The sequence below is a fragment of the Rhinopithecus roxellana genome, chromosome 1 (genome assembly GCF_007565055.1).
Source record: "Rhinopithecus roxellana isolate Shanxi Qingling chromosome 1, ASM756505v1, whole genome shotgun sequence".
In the NCBI taxonomy this organism is placed as follows: Eukaryota; Metazoa; Chordata; class Mammalia; order Primates; family Cercopithecidae; genus Rhinopithecus; species Rhinopithecus roxellana.
The window spans coordinates 39526189-39543450 of NC_044549.1; positions in this window are offsets into that span (position 1 = coordinate 39526189).

The following is a 17262-nucleotide window of genomic DNA, read 5'->3' on the forward strand; positions in this document are numbered from 1 at the left end:
AATTTTGTTGACTTACACTGAACTGACAAAGTTTTGTGTCAGTTCTCAATCTTCAATATATGCTATGTCATGAAGGACTACAAAAAGACCATACTCATTTGCCCATTCTCTTTCTGAACAACTATCATACAACTGATCACCTAGTTTCATCAATTCTATTACTAGGAATCTCACAGATCCCCAACTGCTCAGCAAGTCATTCAGGCCACCTTACAGTCTTCCTACACACTGGCATTATCTCTAACCCCACCCGTTCATCCCTCTTCACCACCCTGGATAAAAGGTCAACATCCTAGTTTTGGTGTAATTCCTGGACATGACAAGGAATAGTCACAGCTTCTTGGACTTCATTTACATTTTTATAACTCTGGGACTATGCTCATTTAGCTTCTTCTGCTGGAATACATTTTCTGCTAATCCACCCCATTGCCCTCCTCTGCCTGCTAAGTCCTACTAAGTCTTGTTTTTTAATAACAGAGATTTTAAAAAATGAAATTTTTATTGGGCCCTGACAGGTAACAATATGATTAAGTAAAAGTGATTTTATAAGAAAAATCATATTACTATCCAAGCCTATCTTTTACATTTCCACCTCTGGTAGAACCAAGGGACAAAGAAATATTTATCTATTTTAAAAAGAAATCAGATCAAGATTAATGAATGACAAGAAGTAACTAATTGTGCCTGCATGCTGAGAACACAAAAGGGATGGGCGGGGACTTCAGAGACCTGAAGATTCCATATCCTTTCTAAAGGGACAGAGATCTAGACTATTGTTGCTTTCAAGTAAGCAGGTTTAATGCGTTAACAGAGCTTCCCATTTTTTAGAGAAGTCATCCGTATTGCCCTGTGAAATCTCCTGAGAAGGTTGGATAAACGTGTTGTCGGCTATATCCATCCCAAGGGTACAAATTTGTAAATCTCAGCCTCATGACCTTGTTCAAATATTGGATTCTTTGCAATGGCTTCTCTTACTCCCTTAGCCCAGTAGAGTGACCCCCCTACTCTCATTCATGTGATGATTAAGAGATTTTAATCTGCCACTATCTTGAAGTGTCAGTGACAAGGTGGACTTAATGTGAAGCACAATCATATATCAGTGAGGCAAAGTGTGGACTGTAGCCTGTGCTTCGGTGCCCTGTACCCCATATCCTTTGGTTGAACAATTCTTTTTCTAGTAACTTATATGCCTAACACACTGTTTATAAGGATGTATTTTTTTTAAAAAAATACCACTTCATATAATAAACATAATATTTTAATGTGTAGATCTCATCCAAATTCCTCTAGGAGACCCTACCCACTCCGTGACACAGTTATAGTAAGAAAAAATGATGATGCTTTTACAAAACACTGTAATGATTTCTGCTCAAAATAGGCTGATATAGAATGCCCTCTCTTTGTTGTGGGCAAGATCATTTTGGTGATAATTTTTAGTCAAGCAGCTCTAAGGCAAATACTTACCCACTCTTAACTAGAAAGGCCTGTAGCCAGATGAAGATGCTGCAAATCTGTTTTTAAGCCATCTTTTAAATAATATCACAGTGTTTTAACTGTGAAAAAAGTATATTTCTGGGATGTTTATTTTAATATTTATTTATTTTGTGTTTCCTCTGGTGCAAGCCCCAGACGGGGGTGAAAAAATAACTGAAATGTGGAAAACCACACTAAGAAAGATAAGATCCTACAATCTGGCAGTGGACCAAAGGATAAGATAGAGATGGCCAGAACCCAGTAAGAGGTTGTGAACACCAGGCTTGAAGAGCTGATGTATCTAATATCCACTTTCAAGTTTCCTTTCTCTGCCATATATTTTACTTATATCATCCTCACATCTTCATTAAGATTCTGTTAATTGACAGCCTTTCACTGATAGATAGGAGTGAGTTGTCACCGCATCAAGAAGCTGTGATGTGGAGACAACTGGGATGAAGCCAGACAGAGGGCTGGCATGAGCAGAGCACAGCCACACCCAGGATGGCATTTGTTACGGGTTGAATTGTGTTGCCCCCCAAAAAGAAAGTGGAAGTCTTAATCTATACTAACTATGAATGCAACCTTATTCCAAAACAGTGTCTTTACAGGTAAATAAGTTAGAATTAAGTCCTAATAAATTAGTATCTCCTATTGAGCCTTAATACAATGTGAGTCATGTTCCTATAAAAAGGGAAATTTGGACCCTGTGACAGACATTCACCGAAGGAAGACGATGTGAGGATACAGGCAGAATGACATGTACAAATCAATGAACACCTGAGACTGTCAGAAGCTACGTGAGAGGCATGGAAAAGATTCTCCCTCACAGCCCTCAGAAAAAGCCAATCTGCCCAACATCTTGATTTTGGACTTGTGGCCTCCAGACCTGTAAAACAATAAATATTCCTTGTGCTTTAAGCCACACAGAGTGTAGTACTTTGTTATGGCAGCCTCAGGAAACTGATGTAGTATTTCTCCAGTGAACCTCAGAGAGAGCTGAGCACAGAATGGATTCTTGCAGTCACACAGGAGGGATTCTCAGATTATCATAATTTACATATTAAAGGTAAGGATGAAAAACTTAGCAACACTCAGATAGCAGATGACTCCATCCACATTGCTTTCAGGGTGGAGCACTCCAGCTCCCTCATTATATCACAGGAGTCCATTCTGGAAACCAGCTAGAATTAAACTCCTTCACAGCACAGAATACAATACAACACAACATAAATGCCTCGATCAGTTTCACCATCTCCTTAGTACCTTGAAGACTACTGGCAGTTAAAATTAAGTAAATATCCTAAGAGTTACACCTACTTCAAGGCCTTTCTATATTTAGGACTTACAAAAACACCCAGTTCCTCTGATCCCAAGAGTTACCAAAGGTACCTGCCTTCAAAGATCTCAGGAAAATAATCTCTTAACAATCTTGGAACTGGTACCAAAACAGAGATATAGACCAATGGAACAGAACAGAGTCCTCAGAAATAATACCGCACATCTACAGCCATCTGATCTTTGACAAACCTGAGAGAAACAAGAAATGGGGAAAGGATTCCCTATTTAATAAATGGTGCTGGGAAAATTGGCTAGCCATAAGTAGAAAGCTGAAACTGGATCCTTTCCTTACCCCTTATACGAAGATTAATTCAAGATGGATTAGAGACTTAAATGTTAGACCTAATACCATAAAAACCCTAGAAGAAAATCTAGGTAGTACCATTCAGGACATAGGCATGGGCAAGGACTTCATGTCTAAAACACCAAAAGCAACGGCAGCAAAAGCCATAATTGACAAATGGGATCTAATTAAACTAAAGAGCTTTTGCACAGCAAAAGAAACTACCATCAGAGTGAACAGGCAACCTACAGAATGGGAGAAAATTTTTGCAACCTACTCATCTGACAAAGGGCTAATATCCAGAATCTACAAAGAACTCAAACAAATATACGAGAAAAAAACAAACAACCCCATCAAAAAGTGGGGAAAGGATATGAACAGACATTTCTCAAAAGAAGATATTCATACAGCCAACAGACACATGAAAAAATGCTCATCATCACTGGCCATCAGAGAAATGCAAATCAAAACCACAATGAGATACCATCTCACACCAGTTAGAATGGCAATCATTAAGAAGTCAGGAAACAACAGGTGTTGGAGAGGATGTGGAGAAATAGGAACACTTTTACACTGTTGGTGGGATTGTAAACTAGTTCAACCATTATGGAAAACAGTATGGCAATTCCTCAAGGATCTAGAACTAGATGTACCATATGACCCAGCCATCCCACTACTGGGTATATACCCAAAGGATTATAAATTAGTCTACTACAAAGACACATGTACACGTATGTTTATTGCGGCACTATTCACAATAGCAAAGACTTGGAATCAACCCAAATGTCCATCTGTGACAGACTGGATTAAGAAAATGTGGCACATATACACCATGGAATACTATGCAGCCATAAAAAAGGATGAGTTTGCGTCCTTTGTAGGGACATGGATGCAGCTGGAAACCATCATTCTTAGCAAACTATCACAAGAAGAGAAAACCAAACACCGCATGTTCTCACTCATAGGTGGGAACTGAACGAGATCACTTGGACTCGGGAAGGGGAACATCACGCACTGGGGTCTATCATGGGGAGGGGGGAGGGGGGAGGAGGGAGGGATTGCATTGGGGAGTTATACATGATATAAATGATGAATTGATGGGTGCTGACGAGTTGATGGGTGCAGCACACCAACATGGCATAAGTATACATATGTAACAAACCTGCACGTTATGCACATGTACCCTAGAACTTAAAGTATAATAAAAAAAAAAAAAAAAAAAAAGAAAGGTAAGAGGTGGTTCAAGGTGCTTAGTGGTCTAGAGATACTATTGAACACATTTTCCTGAAGCCCACTTTTTTCAGTTGACAATATATCATGAACTTTTGTTTGTGTCAGTAAATATTTCTCTACAAGATGATTTTTACTATGTGCAAAGATTCCATCTTCAGAAAGACATTCCATAATTCATTTAACTAATCCTCTATTTCTGAGCCAAGTCAATGGAAAATCAAAATAGTGTGCTGAGCCCAGAGGCATGTATGCCTGCGGAACGAGCTGTATGATCGATCATCTGTTTCATATTCTTCTGTAAGTCTCTTACATGGCACTTCCTTTATCTGAGAGAGCGCCTTATGGAATTCCATTCTCCAGCATGTGGTTGTTTCTAGGACACTGAACGAATGAAAATCTCTGTCACCCTATCAAGTTTCTAAACATATCATCCATTCATTCATTAAGCAAACATTTATTTTGTACTTAACATGTCAGACACTACTCTGGGCCTGGTGATATTGTAATGACAGATAAGGTACCTGCCATCCTGAACTTTAAAATCTAACTGGAACACACAAATAAACAAGATAAAATCAAGTAGCTGTTATGAAGGAAGTAAAACAGGCAGTGGGAAAGGGATTGATAGGCATATATTTTAGATAGAAAAAGAAGTAGTATGTTAATTGAAACCTGAAAAAGAGCTGTCCAGGTCAAGAGCCAGGAAAAAGATATCAATCACATGCAGTGGAAACAGGTAGAGTAAATGTATGATGTGGGAAAAAGTGTGATATGTCCAATCAATAGAAGTTGATTAGATAATCTAGATAATTGTGACACAGTAGGTGACAGAGAGAAGAGTTCAAGAAGAAGGCAAATGTTGGATCCAGGAGACCCTTGCAGGGCATGGTAAGGCAGTAAGACAGCAAACTGCTAGTTCAGATTTTAATCAGGGGGTGTTACATACCAGCTCTGTTTTAAGAAGATTGCTCTGGCTTTGGGGTGAAGCATGCATTACAAAGAAGCATGAGAGGCAGCAGAGAGAGTGAGACTAGTTAGCAGGGTACTGCTATTGCCTTGTTGAGAGGGTTGTTGGTAGTTTTGTTGGTAGTTTAGACTGAGTAGCAATAGATAAAAGGGAACTGGCTAAAAATATGTTTTGATGATAGTGTAGGCAGGACATACTGATGGAGACAATATGGATGGGTGAGTTAAAAGAAGTAATCGAGGATGACATCTTATGAAAATTTTCAAACTTACAGAAAAGAGAATTGAATAATGAAGACTTATATACTCATCATGTTGACTGTACAATTAAAATTTTACTATATTTTATCAAATAGCTATTCATTTATTCATCCCACTATCCATGTGTCAATCCACATTATTTTTTAATGCTCTTTGAGTGAAAGAAAGACCACATTATCCCCATTTCCCTACTACAGTATGCATATTATTAACTAGAATCAGTGTTTTGTTTTGGTTATTTCTTTTCTATAGGAAATTTTTCATAGACTTAAACACAAAAACAAAAACAAAAAACGCTCAAGTTAAAGAGTTTTGAGAAATGCATGCAAATATGTAACCCTAACTCAGGGTTTTAAAACCTCAACATTATCTGAACCCTAAATAATTCTTTGTTGTGAAGGGCTATCTTTGGGCAAGGTAGAATGTTTAGCAGCATTCCTGGCCTCTAAATTGTCTCTACACTTTACCAAAAATAACCTGGGTGGAGGGAGGGGGGTGGGCAAAATTGATAACCACTGCCCTAACTCTAATCAAGATATAAAACGTTATCATCATCTAGAAAGTTTTCTCATGTGCTTTCCCAGTAAATCCCCACACCTCTTTCCCGAGGCTACCAATATTCTAAATTCTTTGCCACATTGATTAGTTTTGCATATTCTACAACTTTATATAAGTGTAGTCATACTATATATGCTCTTTTGTGGTAGGCATTTCTTACTAAATTTTACTACATTTTTCAGATTCACTCATGTTGTGTATATGAGTGGTTTTTCCTTTCTGTGTTAAGCAGCATTACATATGTGACTATACTTGGGTTTGTTTAGCCATTTGGTTGCTGATGGATTAATTTAGCTGTTTCCACTTTTACCTATTATGAATAAACTTGATATGAACATTCTTGTATAATTATTTCATGGACATGTTTTTATTTCTCTTTGGTAGAAGTAGAATTCCTGAGTCATAGTATAGGTATCTGTTGTTAGAAAATTGCCAGACATTTTTACAAGGTAATAATACCATGTTACATTCCAACCAACAATGTATGAGCTTTCCAGTTGTTCCATATCCTTGCCAACACTTGGTGTTGTCAATAATTTTAATTTTAGCCATTTTGTTGGGTGTTCAGCATATCTCATTGTGATTTTAATTTGCATTCCCTGATGATTCTAATGTTGAGTGTTTTTTCATGTATTTATTGGTCATCTATATAATTTTCCTTGTGAAGTCTCCATTTACCTATTCGTAACATGGGGTTATAGTTTTATTATTGAGTAGCCTAATTTCTTTATATATACTGAATATAAATCCTTTGTCAGATGTATGTTTTATGAACATTTTATGCAGATCTATGGTTTGCCTATCAATTTTACTAATAGTGTCTTTTGATAAGCAGAAATACTTAATTTTGATAAAACCAAATTGCCAATGATCTCTTTTATGGTTACAATTTTCTGTGTCCTTTCTAGGAAACTTTTGCTTTGTCTCAAAGTCCTAAGGACATTCTACTGTGCTGTCTCCTAGAATCTTTAGTCTTTTAGTCTTTATGTTTAGGTCTAAGATTTATCTCAAGTTATTGTTGTGAGGTGCAGATCAAGGTTTATTTTATTTTCTGTATAGACATCTAGTTTTTATAGCACATTTTGTTGAAAATATTTTCTTTGCCCTACTATAATATGGCATTGGTGACTGTAGAAAATCAAACAAAATTGTATCAGTATGGGTCTAATTCTGGACTTCTTAATCTCTTCCATTGACCTACTCTTCCTAATACCATGTTTTCTTGATTACTGTAGCTCAATAGCAAATCTTAAAGCCTGGTTAGGTCCCCAAAATTTGTTCTACTTCAAGATTGGTTTTGATATTCTAGCTCTTGTGCATTTCCATAAGAATGTTAGATCAGCCTATTAATTTCTTTCTAAAATTCCTGGTAGTATTGTTATTTAGATAGCATTGAATCTATAAATTATTTGGAAGAGAATTAGCATATTAACAGTGGTATATATTCTAATAAATATATATGGTATATCTCTCAATCCATTTCTCTAATTTTTCTTTTAGTGATTTTTGATATAGAAATCCTACATGGTTTTGCTAAACTTATTCCTATGTTATGCTTTTTGCTCTATTAAAATTTGAATTTATTTTTAATTGTTTTCTTTTTTATGCAGTTAAATATGGGAAATGCAGTTGATTCTTATATATTGAGCTTGTATCTTAAGACATTGCTAAATTCACATATTAGCTCTAGCTGTTTTTTTTGAAGGTCGATCATACTTTTCTACCTTGACAATCATGTCATCTGAATAAAGACATATTTACTTCATTTTTTATATGTATGTATTTTATTTGCTTGTCTTTTGCTATTGCACTGGCTAAGAGTTCTAACAAAATGTTGATAGAAGTAGTGAAAGTGGACGTCCTTGCCTTGCTTGTGGTTTTGGGAGAAAGCATTTAATATTTCACCATTAGGAATATGTCAACTACTGGCTACTTGTTCTTCATAGATGACTTTTTTTATTTTTTATTTTTCTAGACGGAGTCTCACTCTATCACCAGGCTGGAGTGCTGTGGTGCTGTTTCAGTTCACTTCAATCTCTGCCTCCCAGGTTCAAGCGATTCCCCTGCCTCAGCCTGCTGAATAGCTGAGACCACAGGCGTGTACCACCACACCTGGGGAATTTTTTGTATTTTAGTAGAGACGGGGTTTCACCATGTCCAGGATGGTCTTGATCTCCTGGACTCATGATCCACCTCTCAAAGTGCTGGGATTACCCGCATGAGCCACTGCACCTGGCCTGTAGATGACTTTTATCAAAATAAGGAAAACCCTACTATTCCTAGAGTGCTAAGAGCTTTTATCAATAAATGGATGTGAATTTTTGTAAAATAACTTTTCCTGTCAAGATGATCATATGTCTTTTCTCCTTCATTCTATTAGTATGATGAACTACATTAAATTTTTAATATTAAACCAAACTTACATTCTAGAGATAAGCTCTATTTGGTGTTAACCATTTCATGTGTTTTTGTATTTTATTTCCTAATATTTTGTTAAGAATGTTTTCTTCTATGTTCATGAGGTTCATTTGACTGTAATTCTATTTTTTTGTAATATATTTGTCAGATTTTCAAATCAGTGCTTTTCATAGCTTCTTTTTTGAAATTTTGGCGAGTGGTTGAATTACACTTTAACATATAGAGATCAGTTAAGGGACAAAGAAGACAAGAAAAAAATGAGAAAGGGCATTCTGTAAGGGGAGAAGGAAAATAGGAGTTTATTGATTCAAGGAATCCAAAAGACTTTCATATTGAATACTGCTGACAGTTCAATAAAATGTGAAGAGAGAAGTGACAATGAATTTGGCAACATGGAGGTAATTGGTGACACTAATATGAAACTTGGGGGTAGAGATGGGGTAGAATGAAGGTAGATTAGAGTAGACTGAAGAGAGAACCGGAAATAAGGAAAATAAGGGGGCTAGTATAGTCAATTTACTGTAGCATTTCTTTTCTGTGAAGAGTAGCAGATAAATAGGGCAGAAGCTGGAGAAGATCAGAAGTCAAGAAACAATGAAAAAGGAATATTTGTTTGGTTTCCAAGGCAGGTAAATAGGACAAAAGAGAAGGAGGATAAATTAACCTAAAATATTTGTGATAGTGGAGACAGCTATTGAATAGGGATCAGACCAGGATTCTGTTTCCAGCTTTAAAAATAACTAACTACATGAACTACGGCAAGTCATTTCCAGTTCCCTGAGCTTTTGTTTCCTTATGTGTAAATTGATGTCTTTCAGACTAGATATTTTAAAAGGTAGTATAAATATTCCTCAACTTCTGTGACTTCTCTGACAAGTCTCATCATGAAACCAGTCTTTAATGTGTCATTCTTGTGTCTTAAAATTTATGGTAATTTTGTTTTATTGACTGTGCCTATTATTTGAGTAGCTTACTTGCATCATGTAAGCAGTATTAAAATGGAAGGCCAAGTGTACTTGATTACTCTACACAAGCAGCTATATTGAGAGTGAGAATCTCAGTTATGTGAAAACAAGTTATAAAGAAGATAAATCAAGCCAGCATGAGAAAGTTCCAAGAAGAGAGAGTGAATAGAGAGCAAGGGGAATATCCTAAACAGAGGAAATGCAGTCACAGATGCTTTATCAGATACCCTATAGTCTCCACAACAAGTTAGAAGAGAAATACTAGGGGTTCTTTAAGGTTAATGACAATCATCCAATCACATCATGGTAGATGAAACACATTTGATCAACTATAATAAATAACTACAGCATATCAAATTATTTTGCTTAAGACAAATGTATTGGATTCAGCATTTTACTAAATCCATGAATTGATATTTAAGTAATTAAACTTTTTTCTTCCAAAAGAAGTGATTAATTGTGTTGATGATGTAGTGTCAAGTCAACAGGATAAGTTAATTTGCAGAGGAAAAACAAATTAAATTGAGTATTCTGCTAAGAATATTTACATTTAAATGCATTCTGAAATCCCATCACCATGGATGGGTTGAGTTTCTAAAAATTACTAGACACTAGGCAAAAAAAAAAAAAAAAAAAAAAAAAAAAAAAAAACCTAAAGAAAGAAAGAGAAAATGATACCTGCACTTAAGTAGCCGTTAGTTGAACTGAAGATATTGAATAACATAACTTCATGTCTGGTTTGGGAAAGACTAGAAAATTACTAGTTATGCAGAAGAAATGGAATATTACAGAGCAAGGGTAGTCAGAGAAGGCTTATAGAGGATGTGTGAAAAGTAGAATTGAGAATTTGGTTTCAATTGACAAAATCCAATATGAATATATTGTGCATAAACTAGAATTTGTAGAAGACACAAGTGATCAAAAGGAGAATGGAGATGACAAAATTGACAGGTACACAAATATCTTTAGAACCCTTTCCCTTCTTGTTCTCATCCTATTTCCATTGATTTCTCAGCTTAAGGTCTTTCAATTCATCTCTAGTGGAGGATCAGAGGAATCATTGACATAAATCTTTTCAGCAGGTAGAGTAGGGTGGAACAAAGGTAGACAGAGTACATTGAAAATAGAAAATCACAAAAGGGTGCACCAAACCAACAAAAGTGTGTGAAGAGGCAAGAAAGCATACCTCAAATTTCATTACATGGCAGAACCCCCTTTCTTCACCATCCAGCTATCTGAAGGAGAAACTGAATGATAGAACCCACACTTAAAAAACAGAAAAAAAGAAGTCATTAAATACAACACAGAAGGCACAGTTAGTGAGACAGAAAAAAAATACCAATTTTAATGTATATTTACAGTAGCCAAGGTCAAAAGAAAGATCACCAAATATAGGTCTAGTTATAAGAAGCATCAAAAAATTGCAGAAAAGTTCAGGGATAAAATAGTCTTTTATAGCAGATCGGAGGCAATTAAAGTCAAATTGAAAAGAGATTAAGAAATAAGTGAATTAAGAGAAAATGGAACTTCATCTTCCAGCAATGATGGAACAATTAGTACCTAACCAGCCCTACCATCATTAAACAGTGGTGTGCTGGTAATGTTTAACAATCAGTTCATCAATTAAAAAAAAAAGGTCTTGATTTGTAACATTTGCCTTTTTTCATGATATACATATTCCCCGTTGGGTTGATTTCGACCTACCAATGATTTAAAAACTGTCTGGCAATATTCCTAACATTTTTAAAGTTGCTTCTCACAAGCTGAAATGAGTTGGCTCCAGCACATCATAAATTGCTACAAAACTAAGGAAAATATTAAAAGAAATTATTTTTAGCCCTTGGAAAAAAGGGAAGCTCACAAGGTGAGAACCATGTGTACCACCTACTACCTCACCCTGCTTTCCACCTGTGGACAATTTCCAAAACAAGTGGAGCTGGAGCTGATGTCCAGTATATACAGCACTCTGCCTGAGCTAAGTTACACATCAATTTGGAGATGCAGAAGAGGATGGAATCTGAAGGGCACCATAATCAATAGGAGGTACCTGTGCAGAAGGGAGATCTAGAACCTAATGTGGGCCTCCCCACCCATGAATCCTTGGCTAAGGGCTGAACTGCTATTGTGCAAGAAAAGACTACAGGAGTCTTACAAGAAAGTAATTGCTATGGGGCTGAAAGCAGAACAGGTATCTTAGAAGTCAAGCAGAAGTAGGAGACTAATATTAGAGTTCTAGACCAGCCAGATCTAGACTGACTTGGCATTCTGTTAACACCTCATTAGTACTCAGCAGACAGCTGACACTTCAGAAAGGACATACACTAGCCATTAGCCATAAGGAATGATGTCTTTCAAATGCTAAAAGAAAAAGATAAAAAACAATAATCAGCCCAGAATTCTGTATCCAGCCAGCAAATATTTCCTTTCAAGATGGGAATAAAATGAAGACATTTTATTTTAAACGAAACTCTGAGATAATCTGTTGCCTACAGACTAGCATTCAAGAAATGCTAAAGAATAGTCTACAGATTAAATGGAAGTGATACTAGATGAGAACCCATATCTATAGAAAAATGAAAAAATGAAAAAAGTATGTGAGTAAATGTGAGAAAATTTTCTTTTCTTAATTTTTTTAAACAACTTACTGATTAAAGCAAAAAGCAACAATTTTATAAGGTGTAGCTCTAACACACATACAACTAAAATATTAGGGCAAGGGGTGTATATTCATTCTAACAACTTCTATTTAATATCCTTCTAGGGGCTGAAGCAGTAACATGCAAGAAAAAATTAAAAGGAGTAAATATTGGAAGAAAAAGGAGTAAATCTGTTTTTATTTGTAGACAGCATGACTAGTTACATGGGAAATCATAAGAACTCTACACATAAAAATACCTAGACTCAATAAATAAAATTTGCATGGTCACAGGATACAAGGTCAATGAACAAAAATTAATTTCATTTCTATGTACTAGAAAAAACAACTGGAAATTAAAAATTTCAAAAGACAGTATGTGTAATAGCATCATAAAATATGAAATTCTTTTTTTCCCATAAGCTATTGGGGTACAAGTGGTATTTGGTTACATTAGTAAGTTCTTTAGTGGTGATTTGTGAGATTTTGGTGCACCCATCACCTGAGTTGCATACACTACACCACATTTGTAGTCTTTTATCCCTTGCCCCTCTCCCACTCTTCCCCTCATGTCCCCAAAGTCTAGTCCATCATTCTTATGCCTTTCTGTCCTCATAGCTTAGCTCCCACATATCAGTGAAAATGTACAATGTTTGGTTTTCCATTCCTGAGTTACTTCACTTAGAATAATAGTCTCCAACCTCATACAGGTCACTGCAAATGCTGTTAATTCATTCCTTTTTATGGCTGAGTAGTATTCCTTCATATATATATATGTTTTGTAGTTTTCCTTTTAGAGGTCTTTTGACTCCCTGGTTAGGTATAATCTAAGTTATTGTTTGTTTGTTTATTTTTCAGCTATTGTAAAAGGGGTTGAGTTCTTGATATGATTCTCTGCTTGGTTGCTGTTGGTGTATAGAAAAGCTACTGATTTGTGTTCGTCAGTCTTGTATCTGGAAACTTTACTGAATTCTTTTATCAGTTCTATGAGCTTTCTGGAGAAGTCTTTAGGGTTTTCAAGGTAAATGATCACATTGTCAGCCAACAGTAAGAGTCTGAATTTCTCTTTAACAATTTGGATGCCCTTTATTTTCTTCTCTTGTCTGATTGCTCTGGCTAGGACTTCCAGTACTATGTTGAAGACGAGTAGTGAGAGCGGGCATCCTTGTCTTGTTCCAGTTCTTAGAGGGAATGCTTTCAACTTTTCCCCATTCAGTATTATGTTGGCTGTGGGTTTGTCATAGATGGCTTTTATTACATTAAGGTATGTCCCTTGTGTGCCGATTTCGCTAAGAGGAAGAGATGCTGGATTTTGTCAAATGCTTTTTCTGCATCTATTGAGATGATCATATAATTTTTTGTTTTTAATTCTGTTTATGTGGTGTATCACATTCATTAACTTGTGTATGTTAAACCATCATTGAAACCCACCTTATCATGGTGGATTATCTTTTTGATATGTTATTGGATTCGGTTAGCTAGTATTTTGTTAAGGTTTTGCAACTAATTTATTAGAGATTTTGGTGTACAATTTTCTTTTTCGGTTATGTCCTGTCCCAGTTTGGTATTAGGGCAATACTGGCTTCATGGACCAATTTAGGGAGAGTTCCTTCCTTCTCAGGGTTTTGGAATAGTGTCAAAAGGATTGGTATCAATTCTTCCTTGAATGTCTAGTAAAATTCTGCTGTGAATTCGTCTGGTCCTTGACTTTTATTTGTTGGTAATTTGTTTTTGTTTTTGTTTTTTGAGACGGAATCTCGCTCTATCACCCAGGCTGGAGTGCAGTGGCGTGATCTTGGCTCACTGCAAGCTCCGCCTCCCTGCTGCATGCCATTCTCCTGCCTCAGCCTCCCAAGTAGCTCGGACTACAGGTACCCGCCACTGCACCTGGCTAATTTTTTGTATTTTTTAGTAGAGACGGGGTTTCACCATGGTCTCAATCTCCTGACCTTGTGATCTGCCCGCCTCAGCCTCCCAAAGTGCTGGGATTGCAGGCATGAGCCACCATGCCCAGCCATTTGTTGGTAATTTTTAAATTACCATTTCAATGTCACTGCTTGTTACTGGTCTATTCAGGATATCTAATTCTTCCTGATTTAAGCTAGGAGGGTTGTATTTTTCCAGGAATTTATCCACTTCTTCTAGGTTTTCTAGTTTATGTGCATAAAGGTGTTCACAGTAGCCTTGAATGATCTTTCGTGTTTCAGAGGTGTCAGTTGTAATATCTCCTGTTTCGTTTCTTAGTGAGGTTATTTGGATTTTCTCTCTTCTTTTCTTGCTTAATCTTGCAAACGGTCTATCAATTTTATTTATCTTTTCAAGGAATCAGCTTTTGGTTTCATTTATCTTTTGTATTTTTTTTGTTTGTTTTAATTTCACTTAGTTCTGCTCTGATCTTGGTTATTCCCTTTCTTCCACTGGGTTTGAGTTTAGTTTGTTCTTATTTCTCTAATTCCTTGAGGTGTGACCTTAGAATGTCAGTTTGCACTCTTTCAGACTTTTTGATGTAGGTGTTCAGGGCTATGAACTTTCCTCTTAGCACCGCCTTTGCTGTATCCCAGAGGTTTGGATATGTTGTGTCATTATTGTCATTAAGTTCGAATAATTTTTAAATTTCCATCTTCATTTTATTTTTGACCCAATGTTCATTCACAAGCAGGTTATTTAATGTCCATGTATTTGTGTGGTTTTGAAGGTTCCTACTGGAGTTGATTTCCAGTTTTTTTCCACTGTGCTCTGAGATAGTGCTTGCTATAATTTCAATTTTCTTAAATTTATTAAGGCTTGTTTTGTGATTTATCATATGATCTATCCTGGAGAAAGTTCCATGTGCTGTTGAATAGAGTATGTATTATGTGATTGTTTGATGAAATGTTTGGTATATACCTGTTAAGTCCGTTTGTTCCAGGATATAGTTTAAATCCATTTTTTCTTTGTTGACTTTCTGTCTTGATGACCTGTCTAGTGCTATCAGTGGAGTATTAAAGTCCCCTGCTAGTATTGTGTTGCTCTCTATCTCATTTCTTAGGTCCATTAGCAATTGTTTTATAAACTTGGGAGCTCCAGTGTTAGGTGCATATATGTTTAGGACTGTAACATTTTCCTATTAGACAAGGCCTTTTATTAGTATATAATATCACTTTTTATCTCTTTTAACTGCTGTTGCTTTAAAGTTTGTTTTGTCTGATATAAGAATAGTTACTCCTGTTCGCTTTTGGTGTCCCTTTGCATGAAACGTCTTTTTCCACCACTTTACTTTCAGTTTATGTGTGTTCTTATGTGTTAGGTGAGTCTCCTGAAGGCAGCAGGTAGTTGGCTGGTGAGTTCTTATCCATTCTGTGGTTCTGTAAGAGACAGCATTTAGGCCATTTACATTCAATGTTAGTATTGAAATGTGAGGTACCATTAGATTCACCATGTTCTTTGTTGCCTGTGTACTTTGATTTTTTTGTTTTCTGTTTTTGCTTTTTAACTTGTATTTTTATTTTATAAGTCCTGTGTGATATGCTTTAAAGAGGTTCTGTTGTGATGTATTTCCAGGATTTGTTTCAAGCTATAGAGTTCCTTTTAACAGTTCTTATAGTGGTGGTTGGTAATGGCGAATTCTCTCAGCATTTCTTTGTCTGAAAAATACTGTATCTTTCCTTCATAATGCTTAGTTTTGCTGGATACAAAATTCTTGGCTGATAACTGTTTTGTTTGAGGAAGGTGAAGATAAGTCACCAATCCCTTCTGGCTTGTAGGGTTTCTGCTGAGAAATCTGCTGGTAATCTGATAGGTTTTACTCGTCTGTCTCACAGCTCTTAAGATTCTTTCCTTTGTCTTAACTTTGGATAACCTGATGACAATGTGTGTAGGCGATGATCTTTTTGCAATGAATTTCCCAGGTGTTCTTTGTGTTTCTTGTATTTGGATGTCTAGGTCTCTAGTAAGGCCAGGGAAGCTTTCATTGATTATTCCCCCAAATAAGCTTTCCAAACTTAGAATTCTCTTCCTCCTCAAGAACACTGATTATTCTTAGGTTTGGGCATTTAACATAGTCCCAGACTTCTTGGAGGCTTTGCTCATATTTTCTTATTCTTTTTTCTTTGTCTTTGTTGGGTTGGGTTAATTTGAAGACCTGTCTTCGAGCTCTGAATTTCTTTCTTCTACCTTTTCAATTCTATCGCTGAGACTTTCGGGAGCATTTCACATTTCTAAAAGTGCATCCAGAGTTTCCTGAATTTTTGATTGCTTTTTCCTTAAGCTATCTATTTTCTTGAATATTTCTCCCTTCACTTCTTGTATCATTATTTGGATTTCCTAGTACGGGGCTTCACCTTTCTCCAGTGTCTCCCTGATTAGCTTAATAACTAACCTCCTGAATTCTTTTTCAGGTAAATCAGGGATTTTTTTCTTGGTTTGGATCCATTGCTGGTAAATTAGTGTGATTTTTCGAGAATCATATTACCAGGGATGGTATTGTCATATTATCAGGGATGGTTTTGTCCTATTACCAGGGATGGTTTTCTGGTTCCTTCTCGTTTGTGTAGGTTCTGTCAGAGGGAAGGTCTAGGGCTGAAGGCTATTGTTCAGATTCTTTTGCCTCACAGTACGTTCCCTTGATGTAGTACTCTCCCCCTTTTCCTATGGACGTGGCTTCCTGGGAGCTGAACAGTGATTTTTGTCTCTCCTCTGGGTCTAGCCACCAGCGAGTTCACCCAGCTGTAGGCTGGTCCTGTGATGTGAATCATCTATGGTCTCTCAGCAGTGGGTACCAGCACCTGTTCTGGTGGAGGTGGTGAGGGGTGCAATGGACTCCATGAGGGTCCTTAGCTTTGGTGATTTAATGTTCTATTTTTGTGCAGGTTGGCCTCCTGCCAGAAGATGGCACTTTCCAGAGAGCATCAGTTGTAGTAATATGGAAAGGGACTGGCAGTGGGCCGGGCCCTAGAACTCCCAAGATTATATGTCTTTTGTCTTGTACTACCAGGATGGGTAGGGAAGGACCATTAGGTAGGGGCAGGGCTAGGCGTATCTGATCTCAGATTCTCCTTGGGTGGGTCTTGCTGTAGCTGTTACGGGTGATGGGGGTGAGACGCCCAGGTCACTGCAGTTGTGTGCCTAGGAGCATTATGGCTGCCTCTGCT